The sequence below is a fragment of the Zootoca vivipara genome, chromosome 6, assembly GCF_963506605.1.
Source record: "Zootoca vivipara chromosome 6, rZooViv1.1, whole genome shotgun sequence".
Lineage (NCBI taxonomy): Eukaryota > Metazoa > Chordata > Lepidosauria > Squamata > Lacertidae > Zootoca > Zootoca vivipara.
The window spans coordinates 1,626,101-1,635,924 of NC_083281.1; positions in this window are offsets into that span (position 1 = coordinate 1,626,101).

Genomic DNA, 9,824 nt, shown 5'->3' on the forward strand with positions numbered 1-9,824 from the left:
GGCCAGTAAAGTGAGATGAGCACCACAACCCCAGAGTCGGACACGACTGGACCTGATGGTCAGGGGCCCCTTTACCTTTACCTTTATACAGTGCTACCTCAGTTCTCAAACTTAATCCGTTCCGGAAGTTTGGTTCCAAAGCCAAAGCGTTCCAAAACTAAGGCGCGCTTTCCCATAGAAAGGAATGCAAAGCGGATTAATCGGTTCCAGACTTTTAAAAACCCCTAAAACATTGCATTTCACTATTAATATACTTAATTGTATTTCAGTTCAACAATTACTTTGATAAAATACATATTTTGTTATGTGCAAATGGCTTGAGATACCTATGTGGTCCATAAATGAAATACATGACATAGAAAGGGCCCCATTACCTTCAGTAGCTTAGGGCCTCATCAAACCTAAATCCGGCCCTGGTTAAGTCAGAGATGGGGAAAACATTTTGCAGCCAGAAGGGCTGCATTCCCTTCTGGGCAATTTTCCAGGGGCCACATGGTGGCAGTGGGAGAGGCCAGTCAAAAGTGGGTGGAGTCCCAAATGGAAATTTAACCTTCGCACGGCAGGCTGGTTTCTAGACAGGCACAGTTCTCTCTACCTTACATCCAGGCAATTTGCAAAACAGTTCAGAAATGGGCAACCCCAATGGACCTCAAAGTAAAAAACCAGACACGGCACGAAAGGAAAACGGGCTGGTGAAGAGAAGGAAAGAAAGAAAACTCATAAACCATAGTTTGGTTGGTCAGAGTGTGGTGCTGGTAACGCTAAGGTTGCAGGTTCGATCCTTATATAGGACTCCGTGTGAATCTGTGAGCACACATTTAAAGCACGTGGCTCCCTCCCAAAACTATTGGGAACTCACAGAGCACCCATAACAAACTAGAGTTCCCAGGACCCTTTGTGCTGGGTAGCCGTGCGTTTGAAATATATAGCATGGATGTGGGCTCTGTCGTGCCAGGCAAAAAAAAATCACACAGGCTCAGATTATATATTTAAAAGTAATTTATTCTCTTTATCTGCTTGGAAACTCTCTTTTAAAGTAGATTGCCCTCTGCACCCCAACGTGACCTTCATCTCCGTTAATTTTACCCCCCCCCCTTTTTGGGGGGTCCTCACTTTGTTGTTGTTGTTATTTTAAAAAATGCAAACTTGACTGGAAGTTGAACTAAGCTGCAATGCCTCCCAGCTTCCACCAGAGGGCGGGAAGACACTGAAGATGTTACAGATGTTGCTCCAAATGCTGCTGCAATAAAGGGCTTGTTTCTATAGCAATGCAAGAAACTTGTCTCCTACATAGCCTTGGTGCAAATAGTTCAGCCCTGGCTGGTAGCAGCTGCCCCATCATTTCAGGAACGGGGCGTTTCCAGTCCTGCCTGGCCTTAACGTGGGAATGTTCAGGGTGGCAGGAGAGGATATATTGTTTATTAATATCTTTCCTAACTTGCGCTAGCAAGTTCCTTTATGCAGCAGAGTTACATTCCCCTTTTTACATGAACAGCAGATAGATGGTTGCAGGCTCGTGTGAGCCTCTCACTATTATACATACAATTCAGTCTGTCTTCAGATTGAACTGTACGTTCCTGGTAAGTTCCCTTGAATCCCTCTTAAAAGAATAAAGACGCCACAATCTTATTCAAAGTCAATTAAGGAGGTTGACTCACATCCGTTCACAGTTGGATCCCTGAAGGCAAACTTAGTTACAAATATGTACATGTGGATCTACCCCACATGGGGATCTACCCCTGTTTAGGGATCTACCCCTGTTTAGGGAAGCTTTTAAAGACCATTGTATTTTAATATTTTGTTGGAAGCCGCCTGGAGTGGCTGGGGAAACTCAGCCAGATGGGCGGCGTATAAATAACTATTATTATTATTATTACTATTACAGGTGAAACCCGGAAAATTAGAATAGGCCTATCGTCAAAAAGTGCATTTATTTCAGTAATGCAACTTATTATTTTTTATTTTCCTTTTAATTTTTACAAATGCTTTCTTTTGGAAATTCCACAGCAATAAAAGAAATAGTTACAATAATACAAAAATAAACATCGCTATTATTTCATTAATTACATTCCATTCATAATTGACCCGCCTAACGACAAATAATTACAATGACAGCAAATAAAGGCTTGACATATCTTGCTTTGCATGTCATGCATCTATCTCATATATTGGTTCCACCTTTTAAGTTGCGTTACTGAAATAAATGCACTTTTCGACGATATTCTAATTTTCCGAGTTTCACCTGTATATGGGGGGATAGTCCCAGTGCTTCTGCTGGCTGAGAGCTAGCAGAGCAGTCCTAGCTAAAAGCTGGTCAAACGAAGAAGGAAGTCAAAAAGAGAGGGAGGTGTGCTGCGTGACTCGTCCTTTTGTTACCTGCACAGGTTAGGATACGCCCACCTTCTATCACATGCAAAAGGAAGGATGCTCCAGCCAGGAGGAACAGGATGTTTCGGCCGGCTGGACCAAACATTCCCTTGCACGTCTTCTCTAGCATTGCAAGGAATGTTGTACTTGACCGCCTCTCATGGATCACGTCCCACACTTAATGAAACGGCAGTTGGGAAGGAGGTGGGCGAGTGGCTGAGCCCAGGACTCTGGCGCTCCGATTTCCAGCACCCGGCAGATGAGAAGCGGAGAGCCCTAAGAAATTATGCATGATCTACTTTCAACTTAGGAGCTGCGATAACTTTCCTCGGAGGTCTCCGCCCAGCCACCAGCTGCTCCTTGTGGGCAGGGGCCCATTACCCTTTGCTATATATCTGCATTCATCACTGCCTCGGGGGGCCGAATATTTCACTTTTATGCGGGGTTGATTTGGGCTTGTTGTACACTTTTGGCCGAGTCTCTAATGCTGGGCTGGCACCAATCTGCAAGGTTCCTTCATTACCTACTTTGGTCCTGTCCGCACCAAGTATTTAAAGCACTTTCGCGTCGTTTAAACAGTCACAGAACACCCTGGGAACCGTAGTTCACTTCTTCGAGGACAGCACCTTATTTCAACTTCTAATTAGGTTAGCATTTTTTATCTTAAATGCAACAGGGTTGTCATCATAAAGGGGCGGGTGGGAATTAGGATAACCCTTGCAATAAGCAGCCGCCTGTTGCCTCCTCTGCGGCCCCCTTGCCCCGGGCACTGGCAATGCCCGCTATGCCACTCCTCTGTTCTGACTGGAGCCACTTCCTCACCCACCGTTCTGAAAGGAGCCGAGTCGGCCACTGAGGATGGGCTCCTGGGCTCGGAGCTTATCGGTGTGCTCCGATTCTGAGCATTTAGGAAACCTGAAAACAGAAGGGCTTCCATTTCAAGAGAAGGGTGTGCAAGCTCTCTGACCTACTATGGTACTTCACAGAGAGCACGATTCAAGTCGTGCTGGAAGAAAAATACCGAGGCTCTCCAAATCATTTGCCGGGTACGCGCACAGAAAACAATAGATCCAGCTGAAAGGTAACGCATGGAGATTGTCCATGAACCGTATTATTATTCTGTAGTCATTATTACCGTGTAAAATAAGACACGTCTTATATATATTTTTTCTCAAAAAACCCCACAGTGTCTTATTTTCGGGGGGTGTCTTTTTTAAAAAAAAATTACCTGTAAGTTGCTGCTGCTGCTGAAGCGCCGACAAAGAGCCCAGCAGCGCGCACCGAGTTTAGCCCCGAGCCAGCGGGACCCGCTGAAGCGCCGACATAGCGCCCAGCATCGCCGCACAGAGCGCCCCGAGCCGCAGCAGCAGGAGAGGGATTCAAAGTGCTACAGAGCACTGCTGGGTCCCGCTGGCTCGGGGCGCTCCGCATGGCGCTGCTGGGCACTTTGTCGGCGCTTCAGCGGGGCCCGCAGCACACACCGCTTTGAATCCCCCTCCTCGTCCTGCGGCTCGGGGCGCTCCGCATGGCGCTGCTAGGCGCTTTGTCGGCGCTTCAGCGGGGCCCGCAGCATGCACCACATGGAGCCCCGAGCCAGCTCCACTGCAAGAGCACGATGTGGGAGGGGAGCCTCAGTTGCTGCAGAGCTCCGTACTGGGCTGGCTAAGTGACCCGGAAGGTGCCGGGAAGTTGGCAGCCCCGCAGACACAGCACAAGCCCCCTGACCGCGTGCGTCTAGCTGTCAGGGAGCTTCCCACCGAGAAAGAAGAGCGCAATTCAAAGGTTCTGCTGGCACCCGGGAGGGAGCGGCGGAGAGCGCGAAACGGAGATCGGGCACGGGGCTCGCCAAGGAACCCAGGCGGGGGAGCCAGCCCAGCAGTCCGGCAGCTGCGCTGCGCCCGCACGAAGCGAAGTCCAGCGAGGGAGTGCCGCTGGCCCCAGAGCAGCACGACGTTGCTGGGTACCGCTGGCTCGGGGCTCCACGCGGCGCGCGCTGCTGGATGTTTTGGCGGGGCTGCAGCAGTTCCGGGCCCCAACCCGGCAGGCCTATTCCTCTTCCTTGGCGCCCTCCGGAACTGCACTACGGCTTATTTTCGGGGGATGTCTTATATTTTTTAAGGCATGAAAACCCTGCCATGGCTTATTTTATAGGCGTGTCTTATTTTAGGAGAAACACGGTATATAATCTTGGGAGGTTGTGTAATCTTAGAAGGGTGTGTGGCTGCACTTCTGATTTTGCCACAACACTACCACACCCTCCAGTGTCTCTCCCATGAAAATAGGGACGTCCTAAGAAAAACGGGATCAAATCAGAAACTGGGACGGCTTCTGTAAACCCGGGCCTGGAAAATAGGGGCACTTGGAGGGTCTGCACTACTGAGCTTAATTTACTCATCCTGTAAGGGACGCGGGTGGCGCTGTGGTCTAAACCACTGAGGCTAGGGCTTGCCGATCAGAAGGTCAGCGGTTTGAATCCCCACGACAGGGTGAGCTCCCGTTGCTTGGTCCCTGCTCCTGCCAACCTAGCAGTTCGAAAGCACGTCAAAGTGCAAGTAGATCAATAGGTACCGCTCCGGCGGGAAGGTAAACGGTGTTTCCGTGTGCTGCTCTGGTTCCGCCAGAAGCGGCTTAGTCATGCTGGCCACACGACCCGGAAGCTGTCTGCGGACAAACGCCGGCTCCCTCGGCCTATAGAGCGAGGTGAGTGCGCAACCTCAGTCGCCCGCGACTGGACCCAACGGTCAGGGGTACCTTTACCTTTAAGGTTATATGCAAGGTTATATATCATTCTGGCAAGGCTCTTGACCACCGTCCAGAAGCAAGGGACCTCTTAGACAGGAAGAAGGGACTCTGCACTGTACTTGAAGAGGAAGAGCGAGGTCAATTCACTCTTCCCAGATGCAACATGTTGTTGTTTTCCTGCATGGCGTCATTTCTCATTGTTATTTCTGCAAGCCTTAAAGGAATGTGAACCACTTATCTGGCTGCCTCCGCTCTGCTTTTGCAATATTTCCGCTGGACATTGCTCCTGCAAAAAAACCAGCTCCTTCCTCTGTGCAAAAGCTTCCAGGTTCAGAGAAATCACAGGAGGCCGATACAGTGGTACCTTGGTTCTCAAACTTAATCCGTTCCAGAAGCGCATTCCAAAACCAAAGCGTTCCAAAACTGATTCTAAAACCGAGGCGCACTTCTTTCCCTTAGAAAGTCATGCAAAATGGATTAATCTGTCCCAGACTTTTAAAAACAAGCCCTAAAACAGCAATTTAACATGAACTTTACTATCTAACGAGACCATTGATCCATAAAATGAAAGCAATAAACAATATACTGCAGTCACACAATCATAGAATCATAGGATCATAGAGTTGGAAGAGACCCCAAGGGCCATCCAGTCCAACCCCCTGCCAAGCAGGAAACACCATCAAAGCATTCTTGACAGATACATGTCAAGCCTCTGCTTAAAGACCTCCAAAGAAGGAGACTCCACCACACTCCTTGGCAGCAAATTCCACTGTCGAACAGCTCTTACCGTCACGAAGTTCTTCCTCATGTTTAGGTGGAATCTTCTTTCTTGTAGTTTGAATCCGTTGCTCCGTGTCCGCTTCTCTGGAGCAGCAGAAAACAACCTTTCTCTCTCCTCTATATGGCATCCTTTTATATATTTGAACATGGCTATCATATCACCCCTTAACCTTCTCTTCTCCAGGCTAAACATACCCAGCTCCCTAAGCCGTTCCTCATAAGGCATCATTTCCAGGCCTTTGACCATTTTGGTTGCCCTCTTCTGGACACGTTCCAGCTTGAGGGCAACCAAAATGGTCAAAGGCCTGCAAACGATGCCTTGTGAGGCATCAATCAATCAATCAGTAGCTGAACTGGGTTCCACACAGTCACAAAAACAAAACAAAAAAGCCACAAAAAGAAAAACGCAAAATGAATAGCAAAAACATGACAGAACTCAGTGTAACACTCAAATCGGAAGTGTGGGACTCAAAACAGAGCATGTTCAGCTTCCGAAAAAAGATTTCCAACTGGAACACTTACTGCCAGGTTTGCAGTGTTTGGGTTCCAAGTTGTTTGAGTACCAAGGTGTTCGAGAACTAAGGTACCACTGTAGCGGTCTGTGAGTGTGGAAGCCTCCCCTCTAAGGGTACCGGTTATCCAGGGACAATCCCAGAATCACAGAAGGACTTGGGGGGGGGGGGAATCCTGGGATAACATGATAGAACTCAGGAGAAAATTTTGACCGCCGCAAAGAGGTGGGTGCAGGCGTTTGTGTGATGCACAGAAAAGCAACAACAGTTTGCATGTCTGGGAGAGGCCATCCAAGGAGCCTGGCGGTTCTTTCCTTTTGCCCAAAGCAAAGGGGGCTGTTTGTCTAAATAAGACATGCGATTTCTTGATGGAGTGGAAGAATGCAAAGAATCCAGAGCTGTTCAGAGGAAAAACCAGTTAGAGGAGAAGAAGCAGAGGCCAGAGAAAGGGGCTATTTTATTATTGTTAAATAGGGGGAAAGATACTTGCACCCATTTCTAGTTATTTAAGGGGAGTTTTCTCAGGCGCAGTGTGGAGATTTGGTTCACGGTTTCCCTATCCCAACGCCGGAGCTGCAACCAGTTAGGCGAGACAAAGTTTCCTGGAGTCTTTGCACCAGCCTGCAGACACACTATATATCCACAGCACGTTTAAAGGATATGGCTTCGCCCCAAAAGAATTATGGGAACTGCAGCGTGACCCCTTGTTGTGCTACAGTCCCCAGCACCCTGAAAAACTACAGTTCCCAGGATTCTTCGGTGGGTGGGAGGGAAGGGGTGAGCCCCACATGGATGGAGGGAGGGGCAACCTGCGTTTATGGGATGGTGGTTAGTTACCAGCAATGCGCTCCTGACACACAGGCCAGTCAAAAAAAAGAACAAGTCAGATCTCGGAGGCAGCAAAGTTTAGGAAACAGGCATTTCGGCTTCCTGGAACCCTCTGTTGCAGACCTTGCCGTGCCCATGTTGTGACGGAGGAAATAAAGAGGGAGACTCTTCAGCGCTGAAGGACAACTCCTGATTAAGAAGTTCTCAGCACACGTTCCGCCGAATGGACCCATTATTTTTTCGTTTTTGCAAGCAACTGTCCCTGATATAATTACCAGTGCTGTTTTTCTTGGGAAAGAGGCGCCAGAACTCACTAGAATCATAGAATCATAGAGTTGGAAGAGACCACAAGGGCCATCCAGTCCAACCCCCTACCGAGCAGGAAACACCATCAAAGCATTCCTGACAGATGGCTGTCGAGCCTCTGCTTAAAGACCTCCAAAGAAGGAGACTCCACCACACTCCTTGGTAGCAAATTCCACTGCCGAACAGCTCTTACTGTCAGGAAGTTCTTCCTAATGTTGAGGTGGAATCTTCTTTCTTGTAGTTTGAATCCATTGGTTTCATCTATTTTGGTTGCCCTCTTCTGGACACGTTCCAGCTTGTCAGTATCCTTCTTGAACTGTGGTGCCCAGAACTGGACACAGTACTCCAGGTGAGGTCTGACCAGAGCAGAATACAGTGGTACTATTACTTCCCTTGATCTAGACGCTAGACTCCTATTGATGCAGCCCAGAATTGCATTGGCTTTTTGAGCTGCTGCATCACACTGCTGACTCATGTCAAGTTTGTGGTCTACCAAGACTCCTAGATCCACTAAGAATGCCCCTCCCTTGTTCTCTTATACAGTGGCACCTCGGAAGCGGAATGGAAACTGTTCCGGAAGTCTGTTCAATTTCCGAAACAGTTAGGAAAACGAGGCGCGGCTTCCGATTCAATCGGAAGCCACGTCGGATGTTCGGGTTCCAAAGAACGTCCGCAAAACACGTCGGATGTTCGGGTTCCAAAGAATGTCCGCAAACCAAAACAATGACTTCCGGGTTTGCGGCGTTCGGGAGCCGAAACGATCGACCTGCAAGGCCTTTGACTTCCGAGGTACGACTGTAGTGGCAAGGATGCCCACCGGACGGGTGCCGGAACGGAGTTCCAGTGGGTTCTGGCTGGAAAAACAAAAACAAACCCCTGATCATTACTATTGGTTATTTTCACCGCGTTATATTTTTTCCAGCTGAGCCTTTGGATGAAGAATGGCAGTGCAGAACACGGAGAAATGCCCATTTCAAACAAGCAGAGTAGGCCCGCTGAAATTAACAGCCCTCTCCGTTAATTTCTACCTGTTGAAGAACTAACAGCAGATGCAAATTTGTGTGTGATTTCCACGTTTGTTTATTGAAAGGGTTGTTCAGATGCGGTAGACAAGTTTAAGGATGGCTTTCTGAAACCGCTCCGAGCGGTTTCCATCCCTGTTTGCTCCGACGGGAAGTTTCCATGACACTCAGATGAGATGAAAGGAGCTGGCGGGCATGAATAAACCATCCCTTCCTTGAATTATTTAGCGATGGAACTTGCGGTGTGCAGGGGGGGGTGGGAATGATCCCTTCGTCCCTCATCAACAGCCTTGATGTTTCTGCCACCTCTGCCACCCCCAGGTATATAAGCCAGCCAACGCTGAACTTTATAATGCAGGCGCCAGAACAAGCCTCTTTTAAAAAAAATAAAGGAAGGGAATCTTGGGTCTTTGACCGCTTCCAAACAACCTGCTCATTTGTACATCGTTGTTTCTTGGATTTACGCCTCGCCCTCCCTCCCCAAGGAGCCCAAGGCAGCAAGCAGAGGCATAGTTTCAAAGGCAAAAAGCAATTCCTACAACAGTTCAAAACACTCTTAAAAACATCTCCGGAGGAACGGTTGAAGGAGCTGGGTATGTTTAGCCTGGAAAAGAGAAGATGTGAGAACCATCTGGATAGCCATGTGTATAGATGATACACAGCCTTGATACAAGCATGCAGAAAGCGAGCCGCTGGAATTTCAACCTCCTGCAGAAAAGCTGCATTACGGAGGCAAAGATAGCAGGTCCTTTTCGGTGGCGGCACCCTGGCTTTAGAATACCCTCCCAAAAGAAGGAAGGAGGTTTTCTACAAAGCGTTCTTTTCAGCCCTAGGTGTATTTACCTTTTTATACGCATGCACACACACACGTGTTTATAAAGCTGGTGGAACAGTTTCTGGTTTATTAACGTCGTGTTGATATTTTGGTCTTACGATCGCAGCCCTGGAATGCATTTTTAAATCTTATTTTAGATTGAAGGAGTGGTGTGGAAACTGCCGAAATAAACTGATCAGTAATGGGGAGGATGTCACTATGCCCAGAACGTTGCCCGTTTTGCAAAAAAACGCTGCCGTGCTGGGAGTCTGGGTTCTGGCATTTTTATGATTGTAGCTTTGGAATCCCCAGTGCTGTGATTTATTTCATGCCGAGTTTGGAAGCTGCGCTTTGAGCCATGACTTTATTGCTTATGGTGCACAGTTCAAACAAATTGAGATAACGAGTCAGCTATTCCCTATCAGCACCACCACCAAACCAAATCACTGGTCC